The sequence below is a fragment of the Onychomys torridus genome, chromosome 2, assembly GCF_903995425.1.
Source record: "Onychomys torridus chromosome 2, mOncTor1.1, whole genome shotgun sequence".
Classification (NCBI taxonomy): Eukaryota; Metazoa; Chordata; class Mammalia; order Rodentia; family Cricetidae; genus Onychomys; species Onychomys torridus.
The window spans coordinates 151,997,303-152,010,134 of NC_050444.1; the positions used below are offsets into that span (position 1 = coordinate 151,997,303).

The 12,832-nt window shown below is 48.7% G+C and overlaps 1 long non-coding RNA gene across 1 annotated transcript; it reads left to right on the plus strand.

Moving 5' to 3' along the window:
* Positions 1-1,400: 1,400 nt before the first annotated feature.
* On the plus strand, positions 1,401-2,233 carry LOC118577169. Its single transcript, XR_004944173.1, has 3 exons — positions 1,401-1,463; positions 1,741-1,843; positions 1,975-2,233. It is a non-coding gene; the product is annotated as an uncharacterized LOC118577169 (long non-coding RNA).
* Positions 2,234-12,832: the final 10,599 nt, after the last annotated feature.

Here is a 12,832-nt window from a genome sequence, read left to right on the forward strand (position 1 = left end):
TTTGTCCCAAACAACGGGGAAATGCACACCCTCAGAGCCTGGGCCAGGGGCCTTGACCTAGAGGCAGTTGTTTTGAGGACAAAGGGTCACCAAGAGGGGGAGGAAGCCGCTGGAAGGACAAGCTGTATTGGGGAGGACCCGGAAGTGCGCCCAGGGAACTCCTAAGAGAATGGTTGATGGGAGGGGTGTGTGGAGGAGGGCAGGAAACGGCCAGGGAAAGAGATGCCCTGCGGCGAAGCTGGGTGGCCGAGGGTTTCAGGAGTTTACCCTAGGAGGGTGTTTTATGGAGGAGATGAACTTAGTGAATTCATTAATTAAGTCCATATTCATTCAACAATTTTTTTGGCAGGCAGAGAGGGGGTGGGGCTTGTGCTTGGCACTGGGGAGACACCGCTTTGCTAGAGGGAGGCCTTTTCCGGTTCAGAAACCACAATGTCTGGTCTGTGACCTTTCAGTGACTGAATTTCAACAGGGTGGGGGTAGGCCTCTAGGGGAGTCCCAGCAGCTTGTCAGCACCCATCCCTGAGCTTCAAGAGGATTCAGGATGTCCTTCCTTTCGGCCAGTCGCCCGGGCTGGCTGTGTGACCATCATCCCTGGCAAGTGTATTTTGTCTCTCTGGGACTCTGTTTCTCAATGTGAAAAAAAATTTTCCCCCCTGAATCTCTAGCTGCAGACCAATGGTTGCTCTGCTCTCTCACCATTTAATTATCTGAATCTCATCCCCATTCTACGGATGAGGGACAGTGGGGCACAGAGCAGCAATCGCACCTGCCTACTTGCCCACGGTTGCAAAGTGGCCCGGCTGGGACTGAAATTCAGCTAAGCTCGGTCCCTGATGTTCATGGTCTGGTCAGTCCCAGTGCAAGGAGGCCTTTCGACAGACAGCTATGTTTTGCAGTTCAGGGACAGACTGTAAGGTGCCCATCCTGGGGCACGCAGGGAGCGGGGCGGGGGTAGGGGTAGGGGTGAGGAGTTGGGGGAGGAGGAGGCCAAGGATCTACTTGGCAGTGAACCCTGGACCAGGCCAGCTGGTTGCCATGGGGACAGCTGGGCGGAGATGCGGGCCAGGCAGGCAGGTTGCCCTGCCAGGGCAGTTCCGGGGAGATCCCTCCCTCAGTGCGGGGAGTGGCACCTGGGAGTGCTTTCCTGGCAGCCTAGGCCACAAGAATTCTTGGCTTGCAGACAGGAGAGGCCACAAGTCCCCTCCAGACGTCTGAGCCTTTGCGACCTGGCCCAATCCCCCATGCACAACGACTGTCTTCAGTTCTGTGTGAATTATTTACCGAGTCTGGCAGCCTCCCCGGAGGCCTCCCTGCCGGCCCCCCTTCCCCCTCCCTCCCTGCCCCCGTGGTGTCTCCACTTTCTGGTTCCATCAGACTTCTTTCTCGCTACCCAAGAAGTCTCCCAGGCTAGGCCCCAAAGGGAGCCAAGGGAAGCATCTTTCTCCTCGTTCCTTCACTTGGTAGGTGTTGCAAGCCAGGGGCATTTGGCTTCCAAAGAACGTTAGCATCCTCTTCTATGGCATTGGGATGGTAATTCCTGTTCTGGACGCTTCCAGGACTGCTGAGCAGATCCTACACGGTAATGCGGGGGGTGTGGCCTTTGCATTGTATCCAAGCACAATATCATCAATTTGTGACATGCACCACAGTGTTGAGTACACTGCACATGCTTTATTCAATTCTCCTAGCACTCCTACCCCGTGGGAGTATTATCTGTAGATTATCTCCATTTCACAGACTGAGACACTGAGGCCTTGAGGGGTTGAGGAACTGTCTTCTGGAAGGAGCCAGAAGTGGAAACAGCTGGACCTGGCTCATGCTTTTCACCTCTATCCAGTTGGTAAGGCTCCTTCACCGGCGGCTTTATGCAGGAACCTGGTATCAACTTGAGCATTTGAGTTACATTTGTATGTCATAATGTAACAAATATCACTGTGCGTGAGTTACATTTGTCACTGCTGTCCTCTACAGATCCTGAGCGCTGGGAATACACCACTGACACAGTGAGCCAGGATCACCCCCTGCCCTCAAAGTGTTATTGGTAGCAGGGTGAGGTTTGAGGGGACTGTCTGAGACAGGAAGCAAAGAAAGACAGACACTTGCTACAGTTACTTTAAGATGGAGTGAGTGCCTTCTATGATAAGGGCTGGTTGCACAGAAGCGATGCTCCAGGGTGGCAGAAGGGCACAGGTAAGGTCTGGGGCTCGATGGGTAAAAGGGCTTGCTCTGCAAGCTGGATGAGGGGGTGGGAAGGCAGAACCAAAGCTGTCCTCTAACCTCCACAAGTGTGCCAATCCCTCTGTCTCATATGATGTAAAACAAAAACATTTCAAAGGGGCAGGAGCTCTTGGTAGGAGTGTCCAGAAGCAGAGGACAGAGGCTGGCAAGTTGGGGGCTTCCTTGAGCCAGGGCAGGTCCTTTGGGAAGTGGTTGGGAGGAAAGAGGATGATGTGAATCACAGGGATCCTGGAGGGGATGAGGGTGGATCACAGGGGTCCTGGAGGGGATGATGTGGATCACAGGGATCCTGGAGGGGATGAGGGTGGATCACAGGGGTCCTGGAGGGGATGATGTGGATCACAGGGATCCTGGAGGGGATGAGGGTGGATCACAGGGATCCTGGAGGGGATGAGGGTGGATCACAGGGGCCCTGGAGGGGATGATGTGGATCACAGGGATCCTGGAGGGGATGAGGGTGGATCACAGGGATCCTGGAGGGGATGAGGGTGGATTACAGAGATCCTGGAGGGCATGAGGGTGGATCACAGGGGTCCTGGAGGGGATGAGGGTGGATCACAGGGGTCCTGGAGGGGATGATGTGGATTACAGGGATCCTGGAGGGGATGAGGGTAGATCACAGGGGTCCTGGAGGGGATGAGGCTGGATCACAGGGGTCCTGGAGGGGATGATGTGGATCACAGGGATCCTGGAGGGGATGAGGGTGGATTACAGGGGTCTTGGTGGGGACGAGGGTAGATCACAAGAGTTCTGGAGTAGATGGGAGTGGATCACAGGGATTCTGGAGGGAATAAGGGTAGATCACAAGGGTTCTGGAGGGGATGAGGTGGATCACAGAGACTATAATACAAGTTCAAAGGTTAGTTCATTGTCTGTTGGTGTGTTGTCTACAGGGTATCCTGTATCCCAGGATGACTTTTTCCTCACAGTGTAACCAAGGGTGACCTTGAGCCCCTACTTCCCCCTCCTTTACCTCCCAAGTGCTGATGTTACAGGCATGCCACCCACATCCATTTTACATGTGTTGGGGGGTGAACCCAGGGTTTTATGTATGTTATGTTGGAAAAGCAACAATTGTCATGGATGTACAGCATCATGAAAAAACTCAATAAATAACAAGCTTTGCTCTTGAACTTTCTGGGGACCCATCCTCAAGTCTGAGCTTTGGGGTTTTCCTGGGGTAGAGGTGTGTTGGGAAGGGGTGTCTTATTTTTTTTTCTGTTGCTATAATAAAATACCCTGAAAAAAGGCAACTTGAGGGAGTTTATTCCAGCCCATAATTCAAGGGTAGGGAAGGGAAGTCAAACTGGACAGGAACTTGAAGCAGGTGGTCACACCCACAGGCAGGAGGCAGAAAGGGCAGAATGCATGTTGCTGTTCTGCTCCTGCTTTATGTTTTGTGGTCCAGGATCCTAGCGAGGGAATGATGCCACCCATGGTGGACAGGTCTTCCAAACTCAATTAACACAATCAAGATAACCCCCTGGGTATGCCCAAGAGGCCCATTTTCCAGGGGATTCTAGGTTCTGTCAGGTTGACAACACCAACCACCACAGGGGATGTCAGAGGATGGAAACCAAGAGCAGGTAGAAGCTTGGGTCAGGCAGGATCCCCTTAAGACTGCATGGCTGTACCATGAACCAGGGTCCTGATGTCCAGTATGCCTTTCTATTGCATTGGGCTACCTAGGCCACAAAGTGACAGTGCCTGGGGAGGGAGTGTGTGGTGCTTTTTCCAGGCTTCCCTCACAGTTAATGGGACAATGGGGAAGGTGTGGTCCTTGCTAGTGTGTAGTAATCTCCTGCAAGATGGAATATTCCATCCTCCAGGGAGACTTGTTAAGATTCAAGCTTGTTAAGGCTCAGGAAGTCAGGCTGGAGAGCTGGCTTCATAGTAAGAGCACATATTGCTCTTCCCAGAGGACTACTTAAATTTTATTCTGAGCACTCACAAGGAGTGGCTCACAACCCCCTGTAACTTCAGCTCTGATGGATCCTGTGCCTCTGGCACCTGCACAAACATACACTTATCTACACACATACATAATTAAAATGAAATCTTTTCAAAAAAGAAAATAGTTTAATGAAGAAAAAAGATACAGGAAGTAAACAACTTGAGAAGCCCCAGGAAGTCCCTGAAACTGATCAGATGCACTAGTTTCTCCATCCCCTAATCTTATAAAATGTAAGGATCAATGAGAGACACTTTCAGACAAGCTGAGCTACCTGGAAGAGACACTGTCCAACCTGTGAAATCATAAGTCGAGCACTGAGCTTCAGGGTTCTAGCTTTTGGGAGCTGTCATTCATGCTGGAGGGGTGTCTTTGGTGATGCAGCTGTCTGTGTCATTTCTGTTCTTGTGAGTAACTCCTCTCTTATACTCATTTAAGTAACCCCAACAAAACTCATTGGATCCTTACTTTGGTCTGTCTTTGATTCCCTATCGGGGTAAGTAGACATTCATTCCAGGAATAATGTCCCTCACACAACTGTCTTTCTGATCTCCCTCCACTTCTCATTGAGTCCACAACGCTTAGGCTTCACAGTTCTTTCTAGAATGTCCTATCTATGTCTCATTTCCTGCCCTTACTATTCCGTTAAATCCTGTTTGGCCTCCAGGGCTCAGATGAATGACTTGGCTAAGGTCAAGGACAGGTGTCAGCTGAGAAAGCTCGGCCTCCAGGAAGCCTTCCAGGAGTACCCTCCTCTCTTCCTTAGGCTCCGGAATCCCATTGCTTCCCTGTCCTGTGGAACCATCATTGGTGTGCATCACTGCTGGTCTGTCCTCCTCTCTCAGCCCACATTTCCCTTTGGGGCAGTTGCTGGACTCTCCCTTGCTTGTCTCCATTTCCTCAGGGCTTTGCACAAATGTCAGGCACATAGAAGTTCCCCAGGGAACCCTGTTGAGTTCATGTTGTAACAACAACAACTTCTTGCATATGTCGTTTTCCAGCTTCAAAGGCCTCTTAGATGGCTGGCATCTGATGCCCACAGCAGAAGCATGGTTTGAGGCAGGCAGGTGTGGTGAGGGGGTCAGGTCCTTGCCCCCTCGCAACACAGGCTGACCGCCCACATCGTCTCCCTGGAAGTGGGTGGGGATATGCTTGTAATATATTTAGTTCCAAGTGGGAGTCTCTGCAGAGCTCTGACCCCAGGCTTGCTGTTTCACGGGGGATGGGGGTGGGGAGGAGGCCAGGAGTTGTTGCTTTCAGGGCTCACTGAGGAGCTGGGGCCAGCTTTGCTGCTGGTGCCCAGGGTAGGTGTGTTCTCTGGAGCACAAACCTTGGGAGCCAGGGGCTTTCTTCTGTGACAGTTCAGTCACTGTGCTGTGCAGGGCATAGAATCACAAAAAACCTAGGGAAAAACCCAAAATGAGGGGATGAATGCCCAAGTAAACTAGTTCATCCACTTGGAATTACTGGCAACAATCAAAAAATAATACTTAAGAGCCAGATGTAGTGCACCCTTAACAATCTCATCCCTTGGGAGGCGGAGGCTGAAAGGTCAAGTGTTCAAAGCCATCCTCAGTTACTTCATGAGTTAGAGGACAGCCTGGGTTACATGTGACCCTGCCTCAAAAATGACATTTCAAGAATTGAGGTTGTAAATCAGTGCAAGAACACTTACTAAGGATGCGTGTGTGTGTGTGTGTGTGTGTGTGTGTGTGTGTGTCTAGGTATCACCTACAGTGTGAAGAAATGAAATAAATGAAAAAAAAAAAACCCTGTTGACAAACTACATATGTTTTATGTACAGGGCAACAAGGAAAATGTAGATGGTGTCTGTGATGGGACAGACAGTGACTGGGGTGGCCTGAGTTCTGCTGCTTGCTCACTGTGGACTTGGACAACCGAGCTCTGTGTCTCTGTGTTCATGTAAAAGAGGCAGATATAAAGGCACCATTCAAGGTTGAGAAGATGCAGTGGGTTACTATTTGTCAGGGTGTATAAAATAGTTCCTACCACACACTAATATTTAGTTATTGTAAGTGGCTTTTGTCATATTCATTATATCAAATCCCTATAAGAAGAAATAAAAAGGTGGATGAAAATGTCAACCATATTTTCTCTGGGTATGGGTTAAAGTATAGTTTTTGTTCTCTTTCTTCTCTTTCTTTTTCTTCCTTCCTCCCTCCCTCCCTCTCTCTCTCTCTCTCTGTCTCTCTCTCTCTCTCTCTTTTGAGACAGGGTCTCACTATGTAGTCCTGGCTATCACGAACTCATAGAAATCCTCCTGCCTCTGCCTCTCAAGTGCTGGGATCATGTTGAGATAGTTTTATAGTCAAGGCTGGTTTGGAAATCTCTGTGTTGCCCAGGCAGGCCTGCAACTTTTATTCATTTATTTATTTTAATAAATTCACTCTATTGTGATGAACTCAGCCGTAAAATCATCTCACGGCCTGATGGGACTGAGCAAATGTTTCTACAGCTACTATCCGTTGATTGATGATTGACTGATTCAGTGTGTGTGCTTGTGTTATTGTGTATGCGTGGAGGTCAGAAGATGACTTTCAGGAGTCAGTTCTCTCCCTCCACCATGTGGGTTCTGGGGACCTAACTCAGGTGGTTAGTGAGAAGCACCCATACCCTCTGAGCCATCTCATTGACACTTGCCTGGAATTTTTAACTCTCTTGCCCCCACTTCCTGAATGCTGGATTACATATGTGTGCTGTTCAAATCTTAGATGGTCTTTTAATAAAAAAAACCCAGAGGCAGATATCAGGGTGAAAGCTGAAAGATCAGAGAAGCCCAATAGCCAGCCACTAGTTCTTACCTCTAAGAAATCCTCAGCTTAAAGAGAGTGAGTTCCTGTTTTCTCATGCCTTATATACCTTTCTCTGCCCTGCCTATTACTTCCTGGGATTAAAGGCATGAGTGCTTCCCAAACAAAGGCATGAGATCTCAAGTGCTGGGATTAAAAGTGTGTGCCACCACTGTCTGGCTGTTTCTCTTCTATACTGGATCAATCTCATGTAGCCCAGTGTGGCTTTGAACTCACAGTGAGATCCAAATGGATCTCTGCCTCCCAAGTAACAGGATTAAAGGTGTGTGTCACCACTGCCTGTCTATGTCTAAACTAGTGGCCGGCTCTGTCCTCCGATCCTCAGGCAAGTTTATTAAGGTACACAATATATCACCATATGGGCTGGAGAGGTGGCTCAGCCATTAAAGGCTAGGCTCACAACCAAAAAACAATATATCACCATATATGTGTACCATAATAACCAGTTTGATCTCTCTCCCAGCCTAAGTATTTTATTTTTTGGAGTGCTGGGGTGGAACCCAGTGTCTCTCACACACTGGACAAGTTCTCTGTGCTGAGTTACATCATAGCCCACTAGATATTTGTTTCTTGTTTTTTTGAGACAGGGTTTCTCTGTATATCCCTGGCTGTCCTGTAGATATTCTACAGTGAAGGCATATTGCCTTTATTATCAGGAAGAATAAACTTTATTTGCCCCCATATTCTACAGTGAAGGTGTATTTCCTTTATTAGCAGGAATAATAAACTTTATTTGCCCCCAAACAACAGTAGCTGGAACACAGACTCAGGGGTACCCTTTGTTTGCACTTGAGGGGGTGCACCTCCACAATTACCACCTGGACTCCCTGGGGACACACCCTGTCAATGTTTTTCTTTCTCAGAATGATGGCTCATGGGTAATCTTTCTTTAAACAGTCCAGGCTGTGCCTTCCATCTTTCATCTGCTACTTTAATAATTTTATATGATGCCTATTGAAACAAATAGCCAAGCTGTTTAAATACCCACAGCCATAAACTGTCACCACCTGATGACGATGACAGGTCCCCAGGCGGGCCACATCAGAAATGAAAGTAAATCACTCTGACCACTGCTGTCATCACACTTCCAGGATCCAGGGAGACAAGGGCATTGACAGAGAAGGAAACGCCAACTGCTGTGGTAGCAATTCCGGCTTCCTCGGTTGGCTTGCCAGGCTGCCAGCCTGCCAGAGAAAGCCAGCCAGCTGGCCAGAAAATGGCTGTGCCAAGCACATAGTAGGTATGTAATGACTCCTCATCAAGTCCGACTGGAATTTTGTCACTTGCAGCCAGTGCATCTGAGTCTGTCCTGGGGGGTGGGGTCCTGGTTGAGGTAAGGGCAGGGATGCTGGCAGGTGGTCCTCACCTCCAAGGCGTTAATGCCATTTGATCCTTTCAGATGGGTTGTTTTCAAAGGACTTATTTTTATTAAATTATGTGTAGGTGTGTGTATCTGCATGTGGGCATGTGCCCATGAGAGCAGGTATCCTAGGATGCCCAGAGCAGGTACTTGAGATGACCAGGAGCCTGATTTGCAGGCAGTTGTGAGCCACCTGACCTGGGTGCCGGGAATTGAACTCCAGGACTCTGGAACAGCAGCAAGCACTCTTAACTCAAGCCCTCTCTCTAGCCCTGCCTCTTTCAAATCCTTTTTTCCTGGGGTTTCTGTGAGTTCTGAGGCTTTTGGTGACCCCTGTGCAAGGGGTCTGCATAGGTTTTCATCGTTTGTCTTGAGACACCCCTTTAAATGACCATGATGACAGTTATTGTTACGATCTAACCACAGTCCATCTCCCGCCTTTAAGTTTTTTTTTTTTTTTAAATCTTGTTTTGTTTGGAAACAAGATATTTGCCTGGTAGCCCAGGCTGGCTTTGAACTCCTGTGCACAGTACTGGCCCTGTCTCTTGAGTTAGCTAGAATTACAGATTTGTGCACCATGGCTGGGTACCCCTTTCCTAATTTTTTATTCATCCATCTATCTATCCACCCATATATACATGTATACATCCATTTTCTTGCACTTATGTATGATGCATTCCCCCATTGACCCATCCATGCATCAGTCCATCCATGAATCCATCTTCTCATCCATCTGTCAATGAATCCACCACCTACTGACCCATTCATTTTCCTGGTATACATGGTTACAGTCATGAATTTATCCATACAGCTATTCATCTATCCATCAATGCATCCATCAATGCATCTATCCATCCATCTATCATCCATCCATCCATCCATCCATCCATCCATCCATCCACCCACCCATCCACCCATCCATCCATCCATCCATCCACCCACCCATCCACCCATCCACTGTCAACAGTAATCTGTTGGTAGGTAAGTAGCCTCTAGGGCTATATTGTCTGATCTTTAAGTCACCTCTGGTCTGAGAGGCAGCCAGGTGACCAGACACTGAACTCACAGGACAAGTTCTAAACACTATGGACATAGAGAGGAGGGATTACATACCCATCAGAAATCTCACAGATAGCTGCAGGAGTATCATGTGGGGCTGTATGATTGGTTCAGTGGTTAAAAGCACTTGCTCCTCTTCCAGAGGACCCAAGTTCAGTTCTCAGAACCTACATTGGGTAGCTTACAACCAACCAACCACATGTAACTCCATCACCTGGGGATCTGAAACCCAGTCAATAGCGAGTCCTTGAAGAATCACTATCTGAAGAAAACCAAGAAGAACTAAGGGTTCATGAGTCATTGAGCCCCTCGGCCTGATCCTTGGGCCTGGACACATTCACCCAGGGCACCTGATGCTTGGACCTGCACAAGTTCACCCAGGGTACCTGCCTGTCCCCAGAGTCTCTGCCGTTATTTCAGTAATTAGTAACATGGCCAAATGTTGGCATAATCATAGGAAAACAAACTCCTTTTAGAGGCTTTTAACATATATTCTGGATACAACCAGAAGTAACTTGAAGTTTAATGTAAATGCTCTTGCCAAATGTGTGGGAACACTTTGACAGAAAGGAACGGATCCCAGAATGACAGAAGTAGACATAGGAACCCTCTGGCCTAGAATGCCAATGGCCACCTTAGAGATTGTCTGGAACCTACTTTAAAGTGTAATGGCTAGCTGCTTTTTTGTTGTTTAACATTAGAGGGAATGGGGCTTAGTTGATTTGTTATGGGTGGACACAGTGCAGTTTACATAGATTAAGGTTTTCTAAATTTATGTTCCAGCTTATGTATTTACATGGAACTGTTCTCAAAAGTAGCTAAAGACATAAAGAGAATGGAAATTCAGAGTTCTTTCAGACACATAGCTCCACAAATGTTAACCTTGTAACATATGTCTTGTCTGTTCAAATGTATGTAAATACTGAACACTACATAGTATGATTGAAATGTAAAGGCAAGTGGATCAAAGTATATGTCAAGACCAACAACATCCTGTGGTACCACTGGGATCCAGGAAAGCAGCCTGTGTGGACCCCTAGCTTTCTTTATGTCTGCACTGCACCCCAACAGACTCCTGTGGTGATGATGGGTCATGAAAATAACATTGTTCTAAGTTGGTGTCCCATTAGAATTCACATATATGCTTTTAATAAAAAATGATGTAACCATACAAAAATTTTTTTAAAATTTAAGTGTCATGCTGGGAAGGAGGGAAGGGTGGGAAGGGAGAGGATAGAGCCAGGTTCCAGTCAGATAGGCCTGGTTCAGATCTCAGTGAAGCTCTCGCTGGTTCCACGTTCTTGGTCTAACCTTTAGCAATTTCTGAGCTTCCTGTCCTCATCAGCTGGGTAGAGATGGGGGTGCATTCATGCAGGGCAGCAGAGGGGTTACCTGAATCTGCCAAGCACCAGGTGCATATCAGAGTCACCCCAGGAACACTAAGTGCTGAACTCCAGATGTCCTCCTTTACAGAGCCAGAGACCCAGGTGGCTGAGGAAGCGCACAGCATTTGTAGTGAGCTGGGACTTCCCAGCTGCGGCCCTGGGCTGTGACAGGTGTCTAGGGGCACAGCACACCACTACAGAGTGGCCTAAGATTGATTGGCCTTTGGTTGTCCTCCCCTGGGTCTAATTATCGAGGATCTTATAGGGAGGTATTCTAAGATTTTATCCACGCTGATCTATCACCACTGCCGAATACTCCTTCTTTCTTCCCCCAAGGAATTCAGTCATGTACTTGTAAGATTGTAGTGTTCCCACCCTACAGGTGTGCGCTGGCCTTCCCAGCCTGCTTCCTTTAACTTGGAATATGCAGAAAAAGATGGACTTTCCTTACCTCTCGTGCACTAATTCACACATACACTCACTCAACAGGTCTTTGGCTCCTCCCACGTCTAAGTCCAATGTGTAATGGGTGTTACCAGTGACCAAGGCTCTAGGACCTCCTCACCCACAGGTCTTCCCACAGGCTTAGATCAGCAACAGGGTAAAGAATGGAGCTTGGTGGCAAGAGTATCTGCTTACAAAGTGCACCCCCACTTGATGCATCTGTGTTCCAGAATGTCAATGGGTCACAACCTTCTTGGGCTGTTGGAGTGGGGGGACTCTGGAGAGCTGCAGAGGAAACTGGAGTCCATTTTGAAGTTAGGACTTTGTAGGTGATGGAGCAGGTAATAGGTGGGGGGCTACCGTGTAGGGTAGGACTGGAAGGTGAAACCTGGGGGAAAAAATCAAAGCAAAGACTTGGGGCTGGGCACGTGACTCAGTGGTAGTGTAGATTGCACGCCTGGCAAATCTAGGCTCTGGGTACCTCCTCGAGTGTCCTGAAAAGCAAAACTCAAAACTCAGAAGAAAGATCGGGAGTCAGAAGAGGTCCACACTAGGGAGGAGGGAAAAGGGGGTTGCCGTGAGCGAAGAAGAGGAGATTGGGGACCTGCAGCTGGTTGAATACCAGTGACCTTGGTCATGGCTAACTCTCACCACAAGGCAGAAACCATATCCTAGGGAAGAAGGAGTAGGGGGAACAGGAGTCATAGGCAGTCTTTGGAGGAGATGGCCAGTGAGAGGAAGGGATGTTCATGAGCTAGGGCCAGCTTGGAGAGCTGCTTTGGGAAGGATGCCACTTGAAGTAGGTAGGAGTGGGTTTCCTTGGGGGCTGTGTCCCTACCAGGCAAGTACACAGTCTGTATGAGATTGATCTTTTTCTTCCTGAGTGGCTGGCTCCTTAGTCACCAGAGTGCCAGCTAATAGTACTCATCAGCCCTTCATAACTATTGAGCACCCAACTGTGTGCCAGATGCTGTTTGGAGTACTGGGAAAAGGCAGCTGGGCCCTTTGTCATCAGGAGTCCCATGAGTGTGCTAGCTAGAAAGGTGGGGCTCTGCTCAGGGCTGAGGTGCAGGCAGTGTCTCTGGCCTCCATCTGTCCTGCGGTGTCACCACAGGTGGGGCAGGATCAGGGCTTTTCTATGGGCTGACTGCAGTGTGCAGCTGGTGGGTGGCTATGTAGGCTGCTGCCTCTGTGTCTGGGGTTGGGGGTGGGTAGGTGCAGTTCATCAGGGAAGGAAAGTTGGATGTGGGAGGGGAAGGAAAAATGGGCCTCTAGTTGGCTTCTCTGTTGCTGTGATAAACCCTGACCAAAAGCAACTTGGGTATGTGTGTGGGGTGTGTGTGCGTGTGTGTGTGTGTGTGTGTGTGTGTGTGTGTGTGTGTGTGTGTGTGTTGGGCGGGTATTTGGCTCACATGTCACAGTCTATCATCAGGGAAGCCAAGGCAGGAACTCAAGGAAGGAGCCTGGAGGCAGGAACTGAAGCAAAGGCCACAGGTCCACTTGCCTAGGGATGGTACCGCCCACAGTGGTCTGGCCCTCCTACCACATCACACGCATATGG